At 43.8% G+C, this 24448-nt stretch overlaps 1 protein-coding gene across 1 annotated transcript in view; it reads right to left on the bottom strand.

Moving 5' to 3' along the window:
- Positions 1–9210, bottom strand: part of LOC141194361 (uncharacterized) — a 32926-nt gene extending 23716 nt beyond the window's left edge. Inside the window, exon 1 of the mRNA XM_073662272.1 lies at positions 9143–9210. The gene's annotated coding sequence lies outside the window, so the exon portion shown is untranslated. The remainder of the gene's footprint in view (positions 1–9142) is intronic.
- Between the last annotated feature and the right edge of the window lie 15238 nt (positions 9211–24448).

Below are 24448 nucleotides of genomic sequence, written 5' to 3'. Positions count from 1 at the left end.
GGCAAATTCTCCTGCTCTGTCCACATCCACTCTACTACTAATTTAAAACTTGCTACAATTAGGCCTCTGGCTCCTCTTTATTTTTAGTATTTACCCTGGGTTCCAGCACGCCAGCTGTTTCCGGGTAGTGTCAATGTTACTTTGCCTCCAATATGTTGTCCTGTTGTGTTGAGGTCGGGTTAGCTGACTCTATGGTGCCTGCAGTTTAGGTGACTCCTATGTGGGCTGCAGGATCTGGTAATGAAGGCTGGTTCCATAGTGCCAATAAGACAAGCACCCACTGTAGGACTGTGGGTTTCGGTAACTCCGGCCGGCTCGCAGCCTTGCTACTTTTTTTTTTCATGTGTACCTTCTGCTACCCATCCAGGTTCCAGTACCGTCCGCTCGTTCTCGGCAGTGCCTTTGGCTTAGGTGCCTCCTTCTCGGTATCTGAGTTCCACCAACTTCTGCTGGTTCTTGGTAGTGCTTTCTGGCACAGGTACCTCCTGCTTAGTAACCGGGTTCCAATACCGTCAGCTGGTCCTCGGTAGTTCCTCAGCCTTCTTGTACCTTCTGCTACATTTCCAAGTTCAAGCTTTTTGAAATGGTTTTTGGTAATCACTCTGGATCTCCCTGACGATGACCCTGAAGACCACCCCGAAGAAGACGAGGACCCTGAAGGCCACCCTGAAGAAGACGGAGGACCCCGAAGACGACGAGCCTGAAGACCACCCCAAAGAAGACCAAGAAAATGACCAAGAGGACAAAGAACAAGAAGACAACCACCAAGATACAGAAGAACAAGAAAACCAAGAAGCAGAAGTACAAGAAGCTGCAGAACAAAAAGCAGAAGAACATTAAGCATAAGACTAAAAATCAGAAAAAAAGCAGAAGAAGACTAAGCAGTGTATGGGGGTGAGTCCGTTCCTCCTCGTGGTGCCCCTGGAAAAGACCTGCTGCTGCAGGCCAAACTGAACGCGGACAAATCCTGCTGTAAATCTTTTGTGACAGGCAGAACGGAAGGTGTAATCTTCAAACTTTTAGGGATAACAACTACAGGAATGACTGTCACAAATAAGAATATGATGAAGATGAAGAAGTAGAATATGAAGAAGAATAATAGTTGAATAAGAAGAATATGAAGAATGTAAAAAAAAAGAATAATAGGAAGAAGGTGAAGAAGAAGAAGATGAATAAGGTGAAGAAGAAGTTGATGAAAAAGATGCTGCTGCTGAGGATGATGAAGGAGAAAGTGTGGGAGAAGTAAAAAAGAAGGTGAAGAGCACTGAAGTAGTGAAACATAAATATCTGACAAAATATAAAAAAGCTTAACATAGTCAATGTCTTTGTAACTCCGAACGTCTTAAAAAAAAAAATAAATTCCTGCTATTCCATTTGATTGGGCTAAACCTCTATGCCTTTAATGTCTCCCCCACCTCCCCCAATACATTCTACATTATTCTTAGTTGCTTTCCTTCATGTAGAATTAACCTACAAGGAAAGAAAGGGTTTATTTTCATTCCGATATTTGTGTCCCATTGACTTGCATTGGTTTCCGGTATCGGAATCGGCGATATCCGATATTTTTTGTGTATCGGTCCGATCCAATCGGATCCGATATTTCACAATATCGGAAGGTATCGCTCAACACTAGTCACCACCCATCTGGAAAAGTTTTCCTCCTCCCATATACTAATGTGCCATAAACAGGAAGTTGATATCACCAACCATTCCCATTTAATTTAGGTGTATCCATATAAATGGCCCACCCTGTATTCTCCAAGTTGGATTTAAGGGAAGCCTACAATCTGATTAGAATCAGAGAAGGGGACGAATGGAAAACAGAGTTCAATTCCCCTGAAGGGCATTTCGAGAGTCTGGTTATGTTATGCCTTTCAGTTTGACCAATGCACCTGCGGTGTTCCAGCATTTCATAAATTATATTTTCCATCATTTGGTGGAGAAGTTTGTGGGGGTCTATCTGGACAATATTTTGGTTCACTCACCTGATTTTGAGACACATTGGGGGCATGTTAAACAAGTGCTCCAGATATTAATGGATAACAAACTATATGCCAAACAGGAAAAATGTGTTTTCGCCGTTCAGGAGGTGAAGTTTTTGGGGTACTTGTTGTCATCTTGAGGCTTTCGGATGGATCCGGAGAAGATCAATGCAGTCCTTGATTGGGACCATCCAGAGAATCTGAAGGCTCTGTTTTCTGGGCTTTACTAATTTTTACCGGAATTTCATCCAAAATTACTCAGTAATTGTGAAACCCTTTACTGACATAACTAGGAAAGGGTCTGATTTTTCCAAATGGTCGGATGCCTCCCTCCAGGCTTTTTCTTCTTCAAAGAATTATTTTGCCACTGCACCTATACTTAGTCAACCCGATGTTTCCAAACCCTTTATTGTGGGAGTTGATTCGTTGGATGTAGGGGTTGGGGCTGTGTTGTCTCAGGGTCAGTCTCCTGGTAAATGGCGTCCATGCGTTTTCTTTTCTAAAAAATTGTCTTCGGCTGAGAGAAATTATGACGTGGGTAATAAGGAACTTTTGGCCATCAAATTGGTGTTCGAAGAATGGCGACATTGGTTTCAGGGGAATGTCCATCCCAATTACTGTTATTACTGACCATAAGAACCTGTCATATCTCCAGTCAGCTAAAGGTCTCAACCATAGGCAAGCCAGATGGTCCCTGTTTTTTACTAGGTTCAATTTTGTTGTCACTTTTTGTCCAGGGGTCAAAAGTGTCAAGGCCGATGCTTTGTCCGCAGCTTCCCTGGGGGAGGTGAAAACGAGAACCCTGCCCCGATATTACAGAAGGGGGTAGTCATTTCGGCATTATATCCTGAACTGAAGGGTGAGGAGTTGGAGGCTCAGAGGGACGTCCATGCCTCCTGCCCTTCCGAAAAGTTATTTGTACCATCTAATCTACCGCAAAGTATTTAAGGAACATCATAACTCTGTGCTTGCTGGACATCCAGGTGGTAAGGCAACCGTGGACCTCCTCTCTCGTCGTTTTTTGTGGCCGGGGTTGCATCAAGATGTGATTGAACACGTATCTGCTTGTAGTATTTGCGCGTGTTCTAAGGTTTCGCATACCCATCCGTCTGGTACTCTTCTTCCGCTACCTATCCCTAGCAGGCCATGGATACACTTGTCCATGGATTTTATTACTGACGTACTGGTTTCTGCAGGCAACATGGTGGTTTTGGTGGTTGTTGATAGGTTCAGTAAAATGGTTCACTTTGTCGCATTACCTGCACTTCTGCACTTCCCAATGCCAAGACACTTGCTCAGGTGTTTATAAATTAAATTGTGAAGCTTCACGGGGTTCCCTTCGATGTGGCGTCAGATCGGGGGACCCAGTTTGTTTCCAAGTTCTGGAAAGCATTCTTTTCTCGACTGGGGGTGCAGCTGTCCTTTTCCTCTGCCTTCCACCCTCAGTCAAATGGACAGACCGAGTGCGTCAATCAGAATTTGGAGACCTACCTCAGTTGTTTCGTATCCGAAAATCAGGAGGATTGGGCATCCTACTTACCGCTGGCAGAATCTGCCATTAATGATCATCGCCAAGAATCCACTAGCAGGTCACCGTTCTTTGGTGCATAAGGCTACCATCCACAGTTTGGTACCTTTAGTGGAGGAGGAGCTTTGGGAGTTCCTGAGGAGGAAAGTGTTGCTTTGTCGCTCTCCTCGGTGTGGCAGGAGGTTCTGAGTAATTTAAAGATCATGGGAGACAGGTATAAACGCATGGCTGACAGAGAACGCTTGCCAAGTCCAGACCTGAATGTGAATGACTGTGTGGTTGTCTAACAGGAATATTAGGTTGAAAGTCCCTTCTTGGAAGCTGGGATCTAGGTTTACTGGTCACTATAAAATAACCGTCATTAACCCAGCATCGTTTCGTCTTGAGCTTCTTCAGGTCCACAATGTTTTCCACAGGTCCTTACTCAAGAAATATGTGGAACCTCTTGAGCCCTCACCCATACCGCCGCCCCCAATAATGGTTGATGGTAATCTGGAGTTTCAGAATTCAAGGATTTTAGATTCTCGTCTCCGTCGTTCCCTACAATACTTGGTGCACTGGAAGGGTTATAGTCCAGAAGAGAGGATGTGGGTTTCAGCATCAGAGGTGAACGCTCCCAGGTTGGTTCGTTCATTTCACATCTCTAATCCTGAGAAAAGAGGACACTCGTAGAGGAGGGTGTACTGTCACAGGTGATATCAGATCAGCCTAGGAGGTCTCCACTCCCCCTTTCCCTAGTGTCTGGGCTTCCTTCCCCTCATCCCTTGTGTTGCCCTCAGTCTTTCCTACACTTGGTGTGAAGGATATTCTAGTCACATGTTCCCTGGTTGTCAGGTCTCCAGTCACAGAGTAATCTGACTCACAGCTGTAAGAGATAAGGGAGGGGGGCTTCAGTGTGAGTGTACCTCTGCAGTATGAGCTGACAGGCAGGCCCCCTGCTGAGATCCTCTCTTTTTTCTCAACATGTGCTATGTTGGGGAAGGTACTATACTTCAATACCGAGCTGTGGAAGAACTGCATGTCTCAGCTCTTCACAAAATGGAATTTCTAGCTCAGGAAAAGATAGCGAACACCAGACTGCATCCTAGAACACTCTAGGCATCCCAGGCTTTTGGAACCTCCTACAACTGCTGGGCTTGGTACCCACGCATAGCAGGGGCCAGGCCAGGTCCGTTAACACCAGAACCGGTTCCCTAGGACCATCCAGTAAGGAGGTATAGGCAGCGTTAGTTCTGGGAGTCTCTTAGCCAGAAAGGAACAGGGGATGGAGACTTGGGCTGAACAGGGGGTAGGCAGTGGGTGTTTCCAGAGAGTTGGAAGGTCTGTGTAGCAAAAGCCTATGGTCTTTTTCCTGGGTAAGCTTGTGACATGCAGACGTGAGAAACAATTCCAGCAACCAAGCAGGGCACACATACTTCCCCATGTGGTCACCCAACCCCCGAGCTATGCTTTCCATCTAACTTGTAATTGACGGTAATTGAGATCTGTTATGCTTGATGTGCCATGCTTTTGTGTTTGTAACTCTGACCACTGTATATGTATAACCTTGTGTATATAGTAGATTGTATAGTGAGCCCTTATGGCGATTAAATATATAATTTTATCTTGGGCTGGTCTTTTATCTCGAACCATGAACTTCACGCCTGTTGTACGGTCTGACGATGCACTACCGGGCTAGTTTCTAGCCCGATATAAGTCTGTTATATCAAATAGAAACTGGTGGCAGCTCTATCCAGGCCGACAAGGCTCTGCTTCACTGGAGTAGTGAAAGAGCCTCTCAGACTGTCCAGAGTGTGGGACAGTGTGGGGCCACATCAGCATCTGAGTGGACCACCTTGTTCCACTCCCTGGTGCCTCTCTGTACCCGCATGGACAGGAGGTGACGGTGTAGAACTGTGCCGATCTGACCTTACGCGTCCTTGACGGAGGTGCGGAACATCACATTGGCGCAAGGGGTAGATCCATATCACGTACTCCGTCTGGCATAGTGTGACGTCCGGAGGGTGGCGAGGTGTGGATCCACCGGAAGAAGCGACGACAGCGGGATTTTGCGGGGTCCCTCTAGTGCCGTTCCTTCACATTGATGGCAGCGGAGGAATTCTGCGTGGTCCCTCTGGTGCAGTTTCTTCACACCTTGTGTGACACCACTTCAATAGTTTATTAGCGCTTGTAGGTTTATGATAGACGAGTGTACTTTGGGTCACATCCCGTTCTTTCTTGATTAGTACATCCAGGAAAGGCAACTGGTAATAATTAAACTCCGATGTAAAACTAAGGTCCACTCTATTGACGCCGAGTTCCCTGAAATTCAGGAAACTGTTCACTCATCCCTGACCAGATGATAAAAATGTCTTCAATATATCTATACAATACTCCAATATATGTATACCACCACTTATAATCATCCCTGAATATTGTGGTTTCCTCCCACCAGCCCAGAAATAGGTTAGTATATGAGGGGGCACAGGGGCTCCCCATTGCAGTACCCCTGAGTTGGTGGAAGTACTTCCTATCAAAAAGAAAGAAATTATGAGTAAGAGTGAGTTTTAGAAGATCCTCCATGAAGTCATTATGTCTGCTACACTCTACTGATGTCGATTTCAAGAAATGTCTTACCCCTGATACATCCTCAGGTGTTATATTACTGTACAAAGCCTCAAAATGTAGTAAGGCCTACTCCCCAAGAGTATACATGTAGGGGAGCAGAAAAAGGTAAAACCATTTTCCAGAGGAATTATTCCAACTGTAAAAAGTCAAGACTTATTCCAACTGCAGGACCTCAGGCGGTACTGTGGGAACATTATGACCTCCTGACGAAGCAATACGCGAAACACGCATTGAGGTACTAGGCAGTGTGGTTTCTGCTACTATGGCACACGGTGTGTATTGAAACATGTTAAGGTTATGACTGCCTCTTATATGTGCAACTGATTTCTGTGTACACAGCTGTGTGGTTCGGATACCATAATTTATATTTCGGCCAAAATAGTGCTGCTAGGGTGTATTATTATAACATGATGCTGGTCTAACTGTACAGGCATTGCTGCACTACCTGCTTTGACATATGTGTGCACTAATGGAATTATATTTGATTGTGCTAATTTGTTTTTTGATCAGGCATGTAATTAAGTAACCACTTAAAAGTTATATATTTGTGATATTTATCAATAAACCCTTGTATAATATCTGTGCCTCTATATTATAAACCACACTGCTCTTGTGGTTTTTAGATGTTTTTTTAGGGGCTTTTTTATGGTTTTCAGTTATTGTGTGATAATAAAGAATAACATATGAGGTTTATTTCTCTATGAATTGAATTTTGACGGAGTTACTTAATATAGACTGGTGGTAATAACTTAAGAGGTTCTCCACTACTATCGAGCATGCCCCCATCGATGTAAATGGTGGATTTAAGATGTTTTGTAAATACTTTGCACAGTCATTCTTGCCTGCGAGCGACGCTATTGCTGATCGCTCACCAGGCATCACGTGACCCCGGCTGCAGCTGGCTGACATCTGCTAATGTGACGTCATCGTGTCCCTCTCCTCATTCATTGGGAAAGCGCGCGGTGGATGCTGGGCTGTGACGTGCGGTGAAAGCCCACCCACAGTCCATAAATCAGGGAGGGGGAGAGCATCACTGGGTCACGCCTGGCTGCAGTCGGAACTTGACGTGACATCAGCGGATGCCAGAACCGGATGCCGTCGGGGTCACGTGATGCCTGGTGAGCAGTCAGCAATAGCGCCCCTCACAGGCAAGATTGACAGTGCAAGTTATTTACAAAAAGTCTTTCCTTCCATCGTTTAAATCCATGGGGGCATTCTCTATAGTAGTGAACAACCTTTTTAGATATGACACTATTGGGTACCCCCATTATCTATAATTAAATATTGAAAACTACAATGGGTCTATATATCCAAATCTATATACTAACTGTGGAAACATTATGCTGTGTGTGGGGGGCATCATACATACTGCATAAGGGGCATTACACTGTGTGGGGGGCATCATACATAGTGCATAAGGGGCATAATGGGGGCATTACACTGTGGGGGGCATCATACATACTGCATAAGGGGCATAATGGAGGCATTGCACTGTGTGAGGGCATCATACATCCTGCATAAGGGGCATAATGGGGGCATCATACATCCTGCATAAGGGGCATAATGGGGGCATCATACATACAGCACAAGGAGCATAATGGGGGCATTACACTGTGTGAGGGCATCATACATCCTGCATAAGGGGCATAATGGGGGCATTACACTGTGTGGGGGGCATCATACATACTGCATAAGGGGCATAATGGGGGCATTACACTGCTTGGGGGCATCAGTCATACTACATAACGGGCATAATGGGGGCATTACACTGTGTGGGGGCATCATACATATGGCATAAGGGGCATAATGGGGGCATTACACTGTGTGGGGGCATCATACATACTGCATTATGGGCATAATGGGGGGCATTACACTGTTTGGGGGCATCATACTGCATAAAGGGCATAATGGGGGCATTACACATACTGCATAAGGGGCATAATGGGGGCATTACACTGTGTGGGGGCATCATACATCCTGCATAAGGGGCATAATGGGGGCATTACACTGTGGGGGGCATCATACATACTGCATAAGGGTCATAATGGGGGCATTACACTGTGTGGGGGCATCATACATACTGCATAATGGGGGCATTACACTGTGTGGGCATCATACATCCTGCATAAGGGGCATAATGAGGGCATTACACTGTGTGGGGGCATCATACATACTGCATAAGGGGCATAATGGGGGCATTACACTGTGTGGGGGCATCATACATCCTGCATAAGGGGCATAATGGGGGCATTACACTGTGTGGGCATCATACATCCTGCATAAGGGGCATAATGGGGGCATTACACTGTGTGGGGGCATCATACATCCTGCATAAGGAGCATAATGGGGGCATTACACTGTGTGGGGGCATCATACATACTGCATAAGGGGCATAATGGGGGCATTACACTGTGTGGGGGCATCACACATCCTGCATAAGGAGCATAATGGGGGCATTACACTGTGTGGGGGCATCATACATCCGACATAAGGGGCATAATGGGGGCATTACACTGTGTGGGGGCATCATACATCCTGCATAAGTGGCATAATGGGGGCATTACACTGTGTGGGCATCATACATCCTGCATAAGGGGCATAATGGGGGCATTACACTGTGTGGGCATCATACATCCTGCATAAGGGGCATAATGGGGGCATTACACTGTGTGGGGGCATCATACATCCTGCATAAGGGGCATAATGGGGGCATTACACTGTGTGGGGGCATCATACATCCTGCATAAGGGGCATAATGGGGGCATTACACTGTGTGGGTGCATCATACATCCTGTATAAGGGGCATAATGGGGGCATTACACTGTGGGGCAGTAAAGGGGTCCTGTACTATGAGAACAATACGTTTCCTCCCTTCCTGTCTCCATAGTTGGGTCGTATGTATCTATTACAGGAAACAGAACAAAAACCTTATGATTGTTATAAAGGGGCAACACAAGACCCCAAAAGAGTCTCCGTGCTGAAGGGGTTAATGCCCCCTGCGCCCAGTAATGGGGTCTCCACATACCTCCACCTGCAGAGCCGCCACCACATATATGGCTGCTCTGTGCGCACAGGAGCTGTGATGAGGTCACAGGAGGGGAGGAGTCAGGGGTCACATGATCAGGGGCCTCAGTGGATGCAGGACTCTGCTGTGCTGGTTGTCATGGTGCTGGATGAGCTGAAGTTTATGTGTGGGGTCAGGAGGGGTTTACAGTGTGGATGTAGCAGAGCCGCGTGTGTACGAGGTGTACGGAGCAGAGCCGCGTGTGTACGAGGTGTACGGAGCGGAGCCGCGTGTGTGCGAGGTGTACGGAGCGGAGCCGTGTGTGTACGAGGTGTACGGAGCGGAGCCGTGTGTGTACGAGGTGTACGGAGCGGAGCCGCGTGTGTACGAGGTGTACGGAGCGGAGCCGCGTGTGTACGAGGTGTACGGAGCGGAGCCGCGTGTGTACGAGGTGTACGGAGCGGAGCCGTGTGTACGAGGTGTACGGAGCGGAGCCGTGTGTACGAGGTGTACGGAGCGGAGCCGTGTGTGTACGAGGTGTACGGAGCGGAGCCGTGTATGTACGAGGTGTACGGAGCGGAGCCGTGTGTGTACGAGGTGTACGGAGCGGAGCCGTGTGTACGAGGTGTACGGAGCAGAGCCGCGTGTGTACGAGGTGTACGGAGCGGAGCCGCGTGTGTACGGAGCGGAGCCGCGTGTGTACGAGGTGTACGGAGCAGAGCCGTGTGTACGAGGTGTACGGAGCGGAGCCGCGTGTGTACGAGGTGTACGGAGCGGAGCCGCGTGTGTACGAGGTGTACGGAGCGGAGCCGCGTGTGTACGAGGTGTACGGAGCAGAGCCGTGTGTACGAGGTGTACGGAGCGGAGCCGTGTGTGTACGAGGTGTACGGTCAGTATATCACTTATCTCTATAAATGTACATACAGTACAGAATATACACATACTGACCCTATATACATACAGTACAGAATATATACATACTGACCCTATACACATACAGTACAGAATATATACACACTGACCCTATATACATACAGTACAGAATATATACATACTGACCCTATACACATACAGTACAGAATATATACACACTGACCCTATACACATACCGTACAGAATACATACACACTGACCCTATACACATACCGTACAGAATACATACACACTGACCCTATACACATACAGTACAGAATATATACACACTGACCCTATACACATACAGTACAGAATATATACATACTGACCCTATATACATACAGTACAGAATATATACACACTGACCCTATACACATACAGTGCAGAATATATACATACTGACCCTATATACATACAGTACAGAATATATACATACTAACCCTATACACATACAGTACAGAATATATACATACTGACCCTATATACATACAGTACAGAATATATACATACTGATCCTATACACGTACACTACAGAATATATACATACTGACCCTATACACGTACAGTACGGAATATATACATACTGACCCTATACACGTACAGTACAGAATATATACATACTGACCCCATACACATAGGCTGCGTGCCCACGTAGCGTTTTTCAAGCGTTTATGATGCGGAATTTCCGCAGCGTAAACGCTTGTGAAACGCTAGGTAATCCGCACCCCATGGTCCCCAAGGGGATTCCGCAAGTTCTATGCCCACGCTGCGTTTATGCTGCGTTCAAAAATCCGCAGCATGTTCATTAATTTTGCGTTTCCGCAAGCGGAATTGCCTTTTGCAATGCATTAAAAAACGCAAGGCAATTCCGCATGTGGAAAACGCGCGATAAACGCGTGTGGAATTCCGCATGCGTTTTTACTTGCAGAAATGAAGCAGACATTTTCTGCTTCATTTCTGCATCGTGGGCACATAGCCATACAGTACAGAATATATACATACTGACCCTATACACATACAGTACAGAATATATACATACTGACCATATACAGTACAGTATACATACAGACCCTATATACATACAGTACAGAATATATACATACTGACCCTATATACATTCTTTACCCTATTACCTTTTGTACATTGCTGATAAATCCGGACATAATGACGACACATGGACTGAAGAACAATAGGGATGAGAATCGTCCGTGGTTTCTAGATGGAGTCGGCTCGTCTCTGCTGTGAAGGGTTTGTCCGGTCAGTTGGTGACGCTGTCAGGATTTCCCAGTGTTGATTAGCGCTGGGCTACAATGAAATGACAAGTTGAAGTCTAGGACATAAAATATCACAAAGAAAAGCTCTAGGATTACAATGAAATTCTAATTTTATTAAATTACAATACAGGAAAAAATAAATATCTACTATATAATCGGCTTATCCCGTCTGTCTGTCCGTCCAGGAAATCCCGCGTCGCTGATTGGTCCGGCAGCGGCCAATCAGTGACGCGGGATTTCAGAACAAGATAGCGGCAGTTAGCAGCTCATCTGCCTTGCTCCCCGGTCCTCCCTTCACACTTGCCGTTGGGAAATCAGCAGTCCTAGCCGCTGATCTCCCGACGGTACCCGCATGGAGGTCAGCGGCGATGCAGCCGGGAGATGACCAGCGCTTAGCCGGTCATCTCCCGGCTGCTCGCAGCAGAAGTACCCGCACAGGCAGCGCAGCTCCCCGGTCCTCACTAACACAGTTCGCTGATTGGTCGCGGCCGGCTTATGTCACGACTATTTGCGGCTGCAGCTAAGGGGTCTCCTGTTTCGCGTTCCATGGTGAGTGATGGAGTGTGGGCGGGGTTATCCCCCATCCCGTCACACCCGGCATCCACCGCACGCGCATTCATTGACAGAGCGCGCGGTGGATGCTGGGTGTGACACGATGGGGGATAACCCCGCCCACAGCCCGTCATTCACCGTGGTACGTGGAACAGGAGACCCCTGGCTGCAGCCGCAAATAGTCATAGAATGGTAGAGTTGGAAGGGACCTCCTGGGTCATCTGGTCCAACCCCCTGCTCAAAGCAGGATTCACTAAATCATCTCAGACAGATGTCTGTCCAGCCTCTGTTTGAAGATGTCCATTGAAGGGGAACTCACCACCTCTCGTGGCAGCCTGTTCCACTCATTAATCACCCTAACTGTCAAAAAGTTTTTTCTAATATCTAATCTGTGTCTCCTCCCATTTAGTTTCATCCCATTGCTTCTAGTCTTTCCTTGTGCAAATGAGAATAAAGATGATCCTTCTACAATGTGACAGCCCGTGACATATTTGTAGACAGCTATTAAGTCTCCTCTCAGTCTTCTTTTTTGCAAGCTAAACATTCCCAAATCCTGCAACCGTTCCTCATAGGACATGGTTTGCAGACCAGTCACCATTCTGGTCACTCTTCTCTGAACTTGCTCCAGTTTGTCTATGTCTTTTTTAAAATGTGGTGCCCAAAACTGTACACAGTATTCCAGATGAGGTCTGACCAAAGAGGAGTAAAGACCGATAATGACTTCACGTGATCTAGACTGTATGCTTCTGTTAATACATCCCAGAATTGTATTTGCCTTTTTTGCTGCTGCATCACACTGTTGACTCATGTTCAGTCTATGATCTATTAGTATACCTAAGTCTTTTTCGCATGTACTGTTGCTTAGCTCTATTCCTCCCATTCTGTATATGCTTTTTTCATTTTTATTGCCCTGATGTAGTACTTTGCATTTTTCCCTGTTAAAAACCATTCTGTTGGTTGCTGCCCACTGCTCCAGTTTATTTAGGTCTTTTTGAATCCTCTCTCTCTCTTCTCTAGTATTAGCTATCCCTCCTAGCTTTGTGTCATCAGCAAATTTAATCAGTTTACCCTCAATTCTTTCATCTAAATCATTGATAAAGATGTTGAACAATACAGGTCCCAGGACGGAGCCCTGTGGTACCCCACTTGAGACATTCATCCAGCTGGATGTGAAGCCATTTACAACCACCCTTTGAGTCCGATCACTAAGCCAGTTATGAATCCACCTAACAGTTGCCTGGTCCATTGCATACTTGGTCATTTTTTCAATAAGGATGGTGTGAGATACTTTGTCAAATGCTTTGCTGAAGTCAAGATATACTATATCTACACCATTTCCCTGATCCACCCAGTCAGTGATTCTGTCATAGAAGGAAATTAAGTTAGTCTGACATGACTTGTTAGTTACAAACCCATGCTGACTCTGGTTAATCACTTCATTCTTATCCATGTACTTACATACATGTTGTTGAATAATTTGTTCAAAGATCTTTCCTGGTATAGAAGTCAGACTCACCGGCCTATAGTTCCCTGGGTCCACCTTCTTCCCCTTTTTGAAGATAGGAACAACATTTGCTCTTCTCCAGTCTTCTGGGACTTCTCCTGTTCTCCAAGAATTTTCAAAGATTATGGAGAGTGGTTCTAAAATTTCTTCTACGATCTCCTTCAGTACTCTGGGGTGTAATTCATCTGGACCTGGAGACTTGAACTCATTTATGTTAGCTAAATATTCCCTCACAATCTTCTGTTTACAGATAACTTGGATTCCTTTAAAAGGACAGTGAAGATCAGTTGATGTTACATTTTCTTTCTGAGAGAAAACAGATGCAAAATAGGAGTTAAAAAGTTCGGCCTTCTCAACATCCTCTCTTACCATTTCTCCATTTTCATCCTGTAAAAATCCTATAGCATCTTTGACTTTTCTTTTACTTTTGACATACCCCCAAAATCCTTTTTTATTGCTTTTGACATCTCTTGCAAGCCTTAATTCATTGTCAGCTTTAGCTAACCTGATGCGTGCCCTGCAGGATCTGCAGACTGCATTATAATCTTCTTTAGATATGCCTCCCTCTTTCCATTTAATAAACATTGCTTTCTTTCTTTTTAGCATGTGTTTAAGTTCTGTGTTCATCCATCCTGGTTTCCTTAAATGCTTCCCATTCTTCCTACTTTTCGGGATTGTTAACGATTGTGCTTTGAGAATCTCATTTTTAAAAATTTCCCATCCTTCCTGGACATTTTTGTCCTTAAGGACATCCAGCCATTGGATCCCTCCTATTCTCTTTCTGAGTCTCTTAAAATCTGCCTTTCTAAAATCTAACCTTGAAGTTTGAGTCTTCACATGTCTTCCTCCTCTAGTTATCCAAAATTCTATAATAGCATGATCGCTACCTCCTAGGGTCCCAGCCACCTTTACCTCCTCAACCATTTCCTCCCTGTTTATAAGGATTAGATCCAAAGTAGCAGATCCCCTTGTTTTCTCCCCTACCTTTTGGAAGATAAAGTTGTCAGCAAGAGAGGATAAGAATTTGCTTGACCTGTTAGTTTTACTTGAGAGAGATTCCCAACAAATGTCTGGATAGTTGAAATCTCCCATGACCACTACGTCATATTTTTTTGAGAACTTGGTCATTTGATACATAAAGAGTTCATCCATATCTTCAGCTTGCCCAGGTGGCCTGTAGTAAATGCCTACAATGGTGTCCTTTCCGTTGTTCTCTCCTTGTATTCTTACCCAAACAGTTTCCACAGAACTCCCAGTCTCTGAAGCTTCAATCTCTGTGCAGATATACGCTTTTCTAACATACAATGCGACACCTCCTCCTCGTTTATCAAGTCTGTTTCTTGCAAATAAGTTGTATCCTTTTAGCCTTTTATGCCAATCATGTGTATCGTCCCACCAAGTTTCAGTGATTCCAATGACATCATATTTCTTTTCCTGCATTAGTAGTTCCAATTCTCCTTGTTTGTTGCCCATGCTTTGTGCATTTGTATAAAAACATTTTAGTTTGTGATTGGTTTCTCTTCCTTCCATATTTTTATTATTTAAATTGTTTTGTCTTTGTTCTTCCTTTCCACTTCCAGTAGCAGAGATCTCAATAGTATTTGTCAGCTGTATGGCTTTTTCTGGCCTTTTGCCTCCCTTCTCACATTGTTCTAGTTTAAAGCTCTCCTGATGAGTGTAGCAAGGCGACTTCCAAATACATGTTTTCCAGTCTTCGTAAGGTGCACCCCATCTCTAGCAAGTAGTCCGTCGTATAGGTAATTCATTCCGTGATCCAGAAATCCAAATCCTTGTTGACGGCACCATCGACGTAGCCAGTTGTTCACCTGTAGAATCTTATTCCACCTCATTGTTCCATGGCCATCCACTGGGAGGATGGATGAGAAGACCACCTGCACTCCCAATTCTTTCACTTTCTTGCCTAAGTCTTCAAAGTCACTGCAGATGGTTTCCAGGTCCTTTCTTGCGGTGTCATTTGTCCCCACATGTATTAGCAGGAATGGGTAGTGATCTGTAGTGATGTAAGCGGAAGCAAGAGCCGGCTGCAGCCGGGGGAATTGCGTCCTGGCTGTGCGTAGTCAGCGATGTTGTCACAAGCAGTATTGACAACATGACGTAATTACAAAATTCATTAGGGGCCCCGAGGGGATACATTGTGAGGTTAATTTAAAGTAGTGCACAACCCATTTAAATACTGCTTCGCTGATTAGTCGCGCCCGGTCGGCCGCATACATATTCTAGAATACCCGATGCGTTAGAATTCGGCCACCATCTAGTATATATATATTATATACTGTGTATATATATATATATATATATATATATATATATATATATATATATATATACAGTGCCTACAAGTAGTATTCAACCCCCTGCAGATTTAGCTGGTTGACACATGCGGAATTAACTTGGCATTGTGACATTTGTACTGTAGATCAGCCTGGAAGTGGGAAATGCACTGCAGCAAATATTGTTTTTGTTTTTTTTTGTTGTTTTTTTTTAAAACGTTAAAAGTTAATTCAGAGTGTCATTTATTATTCAACCCCTCAAACCACAAGAATTATGTTTGGTCCCCCTAAAGTATTAAGAAGTAGTTCAGGCACCAAGAATAATGAGCTTCACATGTGTGGATTAAAGATCTCTTTTGCCAGCCTTTTCTGACTATTTAAGACCCTCCCCAAACTTGTGAACAGCACTCAGACATGGTCAACATGGGAAAGACAAAAGAGCATTCCAAGGCCATCAGAGACAAGATCGTGGAGGGTCACAAGGCTGGCAAGGGGTACAAAACCCTTTCCAAGGAGTTGGGCCTACCTGTCTCCACTGTTGGGAGCATCATCCGTAAGTGGAAGGCTTATGGAACTACTGTTAGCCTTCCACGGCCTGGACAGCCTTTGAAAGTGTCCTCCCGTGCCGAGGCCAGGCTTGTCCGAAGAGTCAAGGCTAACCCAAGGACAACAAGGAAGGAACTCCGGGAAGATCTCATGGCAGTGGGGACATTGGTTTCAGTCAATACCATAAGTAACGTACTCCACCGCAATGGTCTCCGTTCCAGACGAGGCCGTAAGGTACCTTTACTTTCAAAGCGTCATGTCAAGGCTCGTCTACAGTTTGCTCATGATCACTTGGAGGACTCTGAGACAGACTGGTTCAAGGTTCTATGGTCTGATGAGACCAAGATCGAGATCTTTGGTGCCAACCACACACGTGACGTTTGGAGACTGGATGGCACTGCATACGACCCCAAGAATACCATCCCTACAGTCAAGCATGGTGGTGGCAGCATCATGCTGTGGGGCTGTTTCTCTGCCAAGGGGCCTGGCCATCTGGTCCGCATCCATGGGAAGATGGATAGCACGGCCTACCTGGAGATTTTGGCCAAGAACCTCCGCTCCTCCATCAAGGATCTTAAGATGGGTCGTAATTTCATCTTCCAACAAGACAACGACCCAAAGCACACAGCCAAGAAAACCAAGGCCTGGTTCAAGAGGGAAAAAGTCAAGGTGTTGGAGTGGCCTAGTCAGTCTCCTGACCTTAACCCAATTGAAAACTTGTGCAAGGAGCTCAAGAATAAAGTCCACATGAGACACCCAAAGAACCTAGATAACTTGGAGAAGATCTGCATGGAGGAGTGGGCCAAGATAACTCCACAGACCTGTGCCGGCCTGATCAGGTCTTATAAAAGACGATTATTAGCTGTAATTGCAAACAAGGGTTATTCCACAAAATATTAAACATAGGGGTTGAATAATAATTGACCCACACTTTTATGTTTAAAATTTAATAAAATTCAACTGAGCAACATAACTTTTTGGTTTGTAAGATTTATGCTTCTGTTCATAAAACCTACTCTCGTTTGCAGTTTGAAGGCTCTAACTTATTTGCATCTTATCAAACCAGCTAAATCTGCAGGGGGTTGAATACTACTTGTAGGCACTGTATATATATATATATATATATATATATATATATATATATATATATATATATATACACACAGTAGATGGTGGCCCGATATATATATATTTTGTACTGTGTTAGCCAGCTTTCAACCTGTTACTATCTTTTCAGTTAGTCATTAAAAGGTATCAACCACTGAGGACTCTCAAATTTAAATATTTTTAAAAAATTACAAAAAATCATGTAAAAACAAGGAAACCTCAGGAAAGTGCAGAGCATTAGATTGTGACTATCAGATTAGTAATATACAGAAGTATATGTGAAATAGGAAAGAATTAATAACTGATTAAGTGCTAGTGTAATACAGTGCTGGCCAAAAGTATTGGCACCCCTGCAATTCTGTCAGATAATACTCAGTTTCTTCCTGAAAATGATTGCCATCACAAATTCTTTGGTATTATTATCTTCATTTAATTTGCTTGCAAGGAAAAAACACAAAAGAGAATGAAGCAAATATCAAATCATTGATCATTTCACACAAAACTCCAAAAAAGGGACGGACAAAAGTATTGACACCCTCATCCTTGGTTGCACAACCTTTAGCCAAAATAACTGCGAACAACCGCTTCCGCTAACCATCAATGAGTTTCTTACAATGCTCTGCTGGAATTGTAGACCATTCTTCTTTGGCAAACTGCTCCAGGTCCCTGATATTTGAAGGGTGCCTTCTCCAAACTGCCATTTTGATATCTCTCCACAGGTGTTCTATGGGATTTAGGTCTGGACTCATTGCTGGCCACCTTAGAAGTCTCCAGTGCTTTCTCTAAAATCATTTTATAGTGCTTTTGGAAGTGTGTTTTGGGTCATTGTCCTGCTGGAAGACCCATGACCTCTGAGGGAGACCCAGCTTTCTCACACTGGGCCCTACATTATGCTGCAAAATTTGTTGGTAATCTTCAGACTTCATAATGCCATGCACAGTCAAGCAGTCCAGTGCCAGAGGCAGCAAAGCAACCCCAAAACATCAGGGAACCTGCGCCATGTTTGACTGTAGGGACCGTGTTCTTTTCTTTGAATGCCTCTTTTTTTTTCCTGTACACTCTATGTTGATGCTTTTTCCCAAAAAGCTCTACTTTTGTCTCATCTGATCAGAGAACATTCTTCCAAAATGTTTTAGGCTTTCTCAGGTAAGTTTTGGCAAACTCCAGCCTGGCTTTTTTATGTCTCGGGGTAAGAAGTTGGGTCTTCCTGGGTATCCTACCATACAGTCCCTTTTCATTCAGACGCCGACAGATAGTACGGGTTGACACTGTTGTACCCTCGGACTGCAGGGCAGCTTGAACTTGTTTGGATGTTAGTCGAGGTTCTTTATCCACCATCTGCACAATGTTGCGTTGAAATCTCTCGTCAATTTTTCTTTTCCGTCCACATCTAGGGAGGTTAGCCACAGTGCCATGGGCTTTAAACTTCTTGATGACACTGCGCACGGAAGACACAGGAACATTCAGGTCTTTGGAGATGGACTTGTAGCCTTGAGATTGCTCATGCTTCCTCACAATTTGGTTTCTCAAGTCCTCAGACAGTTCTTTGGTCTTTTTTCTTTTCTCCATGCTCAATGTGGTACACACAAGGACACAGGACAGAGGTTGAGTCAACTTTAATCCATGTTAACTGGTTGCAAGTGTGATTTAGTTATTGCCAACACCTGTTAGGTGCCACAGGTAAGTTACAGGTGCTGTTAATTACACGAATTAGAGAAGCATCACATGATTTTTCAAAGGGTGCCAATACTTTTGTCCACCCCCTTTTTTAGGTTTGGTTGGAATTATATCCAATTTGGCTTTAGGACAATTCTTTTTGTGTTTTTTTCATTGAAGACAAAGTAAATGAAGATAATAATACCAAAGAATTTGTGATTGCAATCATTTTCAGGAATAAACTGAGTATTATCTGACAGAATTGCAGGGGTGCCAATACTTTTGGCCAGCACTGTATATTCTCCCTGTATGTTAATAATTACCCGCAGTTTATAAATCATATAAAGTCTTTTCTCTATTGATCCACTATTCCCGTTTCATCACTTCTACATGTCTGTATATTTTTGCACTTTCCTTACAATTTCTCAGCATCACCTCTCCATATTTGCTACTTAACACGTGACATTTCCATCATACATCCTTAGTCACAATTTCTTTTCACACATTTGGGCAAATTATTTTTCCTACACTAATTTCACTTATCCAAACAATAAGTATAATAATATTCTTCTCCCATGGGCTCTTTTTGTTGTACAGTTTTCCTAGTGATAGGTATAGGCTATAACAACGTATAAAATTTATAGTAATCTGAGCACATATATAGTATTCAAAAAATACTAAATAGTCTGGATTATTTTGATAATTCAAACATTTTCCTACTTATAATTATTTTATTTCCCCCTCCTACTCCCTTCAATATCCCAACATATATAAAAACAGCGCAGAGAACCATCTAAGTCATAATGGGCGGTAGTGCGCATGCGTCTCCTGTGGACCTCATAGACCAAACTCAGTGCTTATCATAGTAACCACTAGCATATCCTGCTTGTGGTTCACATCGCACATGAAGGAGATCACTTCCTTATAGGGCGGCACAGGAGTGTTATGCACCAACGACACCACCCACTTCATGACGTCAGATGCCATTTTCTATTGGCTGATTGAGTAAAAACATATCTGTAGCTGATTGGTCCTGTGACATATTTAACCAGGCCATGCCCCCCACTTAAGACACGCCCGCAAGGAAGAAGCCAGAGCGCTGAAACGCGCGTCGGGGGGAAAAGGGGACTGACTTGTATACAAATTTACTATTCCCTATGTTCATTCAAGTGAAATAAGTTTACCTGATAAGGATCCTATGCGGTGCTTAACTGTGATGAAATAGGAATAGTGGTTCAATAATGATATATAAACTGCGGGTAATTATTAAGATATAGGGATAATATATTGCACTAGCATTTAAGAATTTATTAATTCTTTCTTATTTTACATATACTTCTGCATATTACTAATCTGATAAAGTCACAATCTAATGGTCTGCACTTTTATAATTTTTATTATGTAATTTAATAAAATTAAAATTGTATTATAATCATATAGCTTTTCTTTGTCTTTGACATTTTATGTCACAGACTGATGAACTTTCAAGTGTTATTGAAGTGCTATGTATCATTTTATAACATACAGTGATAATACAATTAAATGGTGCCTTGCTCCCCTACTGCTATGGCAGCCACAGCATAGGAGATGAGATCGGACGCCTTCCGCAATCTCCTGTGGCCTGAGGCTGCCATATATGTGGTAAGCGTCGTTCTCAGACAAACACTAGCAAATAAAAAGATACTGATGAATAAGGGGCTGTGTCGTCGAAACGCGTCCAGTTGTTCCCCTCCTAGTGACATGTTGTGATTTTTAATTTTGGAATAAAAGGATTTATCGCATGTGGCACCAGATTTTACCTTCCTTATATATCCTTGCAAGTGTATGCTGGACACTAATCCGTGAGCCTGGGATTCCTGTGAGTATCAGGTGATATGAGCTAATTATCTTTTTTCAGTCTATGTAACAACATGAACAGTTTAATGGAAGCTCTGAAGATAAGTCATAATTCAGAGGAGTGGAGGCTCTTCATCGAACGTCCAAAACATCCGCTACCTTCAATTCCATTAGGTTATGCAGTCCACATGAAAGAAACCTATAACAACATGAAACAGCTGTTGAGGTGCCTGAACTATGACCAACATTTGCAGCCCCTCTGTGGTGACTTAAAGGTGGTTGCCCTCTAACTTGGTCTCCAGGTTGGATACACAAAGTACTGCTTCTTTCTGAGTGAAATAGTCGTGCAAGAGAATATCACTACAATAAAAGACTTGCCTTTCCAACAGTCACTTCAGCCAGGGAGTAAAAATGTCCTGCATCCAGCACTTCTTGACCTAGATAAGATTTTGTTGCCACCATTGCATATTACGTTGGGCCTAATGAAGAACTTTGTAAAGGCAATAGATAAAAATGCAAAAGCATAAAAGTATCTCATTGATACATTTCTAAGGTTGAGAGAAGCAAAGATAAAGGAAGGACTCTTTATTGGACCTCAGATTCGTAAGCTTCAAGATGAGCAGTTTGTCCATTGCAGGACAATGAAAAGACTGCATGGGTAGCATTCACATTAGTGGTAACTAATTTTTTGGGAAACTCCAGAGTAGATAACTATGAAAAATTGGGAGAAATTCTCTTCAAAACATATAATGATCTTGGCTATAACATGCCCTTAAAGATTAATTTCTTACATTCGCATCTAGATTTTTTTCCACCAAACTGTGGAGCAGTGACTGAAGAGCACGGTGAGAGATTTCACCAAGATATTACGGCTATGGAGAAAAGATATCAAGAAAAATGGAAGCCATCAATGCTTGAACATTACTGTAATACAATTGTAAAAGATGATCCAGTGTAGGAGTACAAGAGACAAGCAAGAAAGAGTGGTCACTGAATGAGGAGCAAATGTTGTAGTGCAATTCCTGTATCTGTCAATAATTCGCAATAGTGTTTAGACAGGTTTTAGTTATTTGAATTGTTACTAAGTTTCCTCTACATAAATATCAGAAGATTGGCATAGCAAAATATTCTGCATTTTTATATTTGCAAAAATAATAATGTTTCAAAGTACTGAAACTTTTATGCTTTCATTATATGTAGCCATAAAAGGAAAACTCTTTGATTTCAGAGAAACAAGAGACAACTAAAAATTCTCATTGTGAGAATTGAATTCAGGAGGTCAAAATCATTAACAAATGGCTCATTTCATAAATGAACCTGACAACTTTTGAAAATATGTAGAACAATGTATTCTGTTGTAATTCCCATTAGGATGAAGTAATCTGAATCAAAAAAAATATGCTACATGCCATGACGTATGTATAATTGATTGCGTCACTTGCCATGCTGGAAGTGATACTCGTTTTTCGCCAGACACATTTCAAAGATGTGTTTCATGTTCCTGACGGCATCGGCAAGAATATCGGGGGTATAGCAGTAAGTTATCGTTGGATATTTTCCTCCAAATCTTCCGAAGTGCAAGGCTTGTTCTGATAAACTTCCTTTGAGTATACCCCAAAAGGAAGAAGTCTGGTGGTGTTAGATCCAGAAACCGTGATTGCCAATTACACTGTTGCCGAAAAAGGACTCAATTTCTGCCTTGTCCCTTACCAATGGATGGAAGTCGCAAACGGAGGGTAAACGCTACAACAGCTTCTACCTCAATGCATCCTGGCTTGTTCGAAGCTCCATATACTGAGGTGCATATTGCATCTGTTTAGATCAGATTGCTTTGTCATAGTAAGACAGAATATTCAGGGCCTCATTCGAGTGAATTTTACTTGTATTACACACTTTCCATGAAGCTGCTGATGCCAATAGCTTACCAAGCTCATTGCATGAAGCCATTATTGTTGTAGCATTACTGAAGCAGAAAAAGGATCCACTTGTACCTGATTCTTATAGGCCAATATTTTTACTACCCACAGACATCAAAATATTGGCCGAGGTGTTGGCTCTGAGGCTGAGTAAATTTACTCCGTACTGTATACAGGGCCCCACATAGTGCTCTGTACTGTATATATGGCTCTACATGGTGCTCTGTACTGTATATATGGCCCTGTTTAGTGCTCCGTATTGTATATATGGCCCTGCATAGTGCTTCATACTGTATATATGGCCCTGCATAGTGCTCCGTACTGTATATATGGCCCTGCATAGTGCTCCTTACTGTATACATGGCCCCGCATAGTGCTTCATACTGTATATATGGCCCTGCATTGTGCGGCATATTTTATATATGCCCCTGCATAGTGCTCCGTACTGTATATATGGCTCTACATGGTGCTCTGTACTGTATATATGGCCCTGTTTAGTGCTCCGTATTGTACATATGGCCCTGCATAGTGCTTCATACTGTATATAGGGCCCCGCATAGTGCTCCGTACTGTATATATGGCCCTGCATAGTGCTCCTTACTGTATACATGGCCCCGCATAGTGCTTCATACTGTATATATGGCCCTGCATTGTGCGGCATATTTTATATATGCCCCTGCATAGTGCTCCGTACTGTATATATGGCCCTGCATAGTGCTTCATACTGTATATATGGCCCTGCATAGTGCTCTGTACTGTATATATGGCCCTACATAGTGCTCTGTATTGTATATATGGCCCCGCATAGTGCTCTGTACTGTATATATGGCCCTGCATAGTGCTCCGTACTATATATATGGCCCTGCATAGTGCTCCGTATTGTATATATGGCCCTGCATAGTGCTTCATACTGTATACAGGGCCCCGCATAGTGCTCTGTACTGTATATATGGCCCAGCATAGTGCTCCGTATTGTATATATGGTCCTGCATAGTGCTCCGTACTGTATATATGGCCCGGCATAGTGCTCCATACTGTATATATGCCGCTGCAGAGTGCTCGGTATTGTATATATGGTCCTGCATAGTGCTCCGTATTGTATATATGGCCCTGCATAGGGCTTCATACTGTATACAGGGCCCCGCATAGTGCTCTGTACTGTATATATGGCCCGGCATAGTGCTCCGTATTGTATATATGGTCCTGCATAGTGCTCCATACTGTACATATGCCGCTGCAAAGTGCTCGGTATTGTATATATGGCCCTGCATAGTGCTCTGTACTGTATATATGGCCCGGCATAGTTCTCCATACTGTATATATGCCGCTGCAGAGTGCTCGGTATTGGATATATGGCCCTGCATAGTGTATTTTTATATTGGCCCCAGATTAAAAAAAATAAATAAATACTCACCTCTGCCATTCCAGCGCTGATCTCTACTTACCTGTGGGCCGACGAGCCATCCCCCTTTCACTAGCGCCGCGGCTCCTGTCAGGCCACGCGGGAGGGTGCGTGCAGAGGAGAGTTGCCGCAGCAGTATTGCAGTCAGGTGGCACAGGTTGGGTCGCCTGGCTGAGGTGATGGCTGACGGCCGGGCGGCCCAAAACCGCTGCTGGAGGACCGGTCAGGGGGGCAATTGCCCCTCTGCCACCTGGCCCAGCCTGCCCCTGGGGATTCTAGTGAATTAAAGTGATGGTGAGATGGAAAAAAAAATTGGAACCATGTTGAA

The sequence above is a fragment of the Phyllobates terribilis genome, unplaced genomic scaffold (assembly GCF_046119375.1).
Source record: "Phyllobates terribilis strain yellow unplaced genomic scaffold, ASM4611937v1 Scaffold_69__1_contigs__length_7402412, whole genome shotgun sequence".
Classification (NCBI taxonomy): Eukaryota; Metazoa; Chordata; class Amphibia; order Anura; family Dendrobatidae; genus Phyllobates; species Phyllobates terribilis.
Note: the sequence above shows the minus strand (reverse complement) of the source record. Positions and strands in the feature narration are given on the sequence as shown.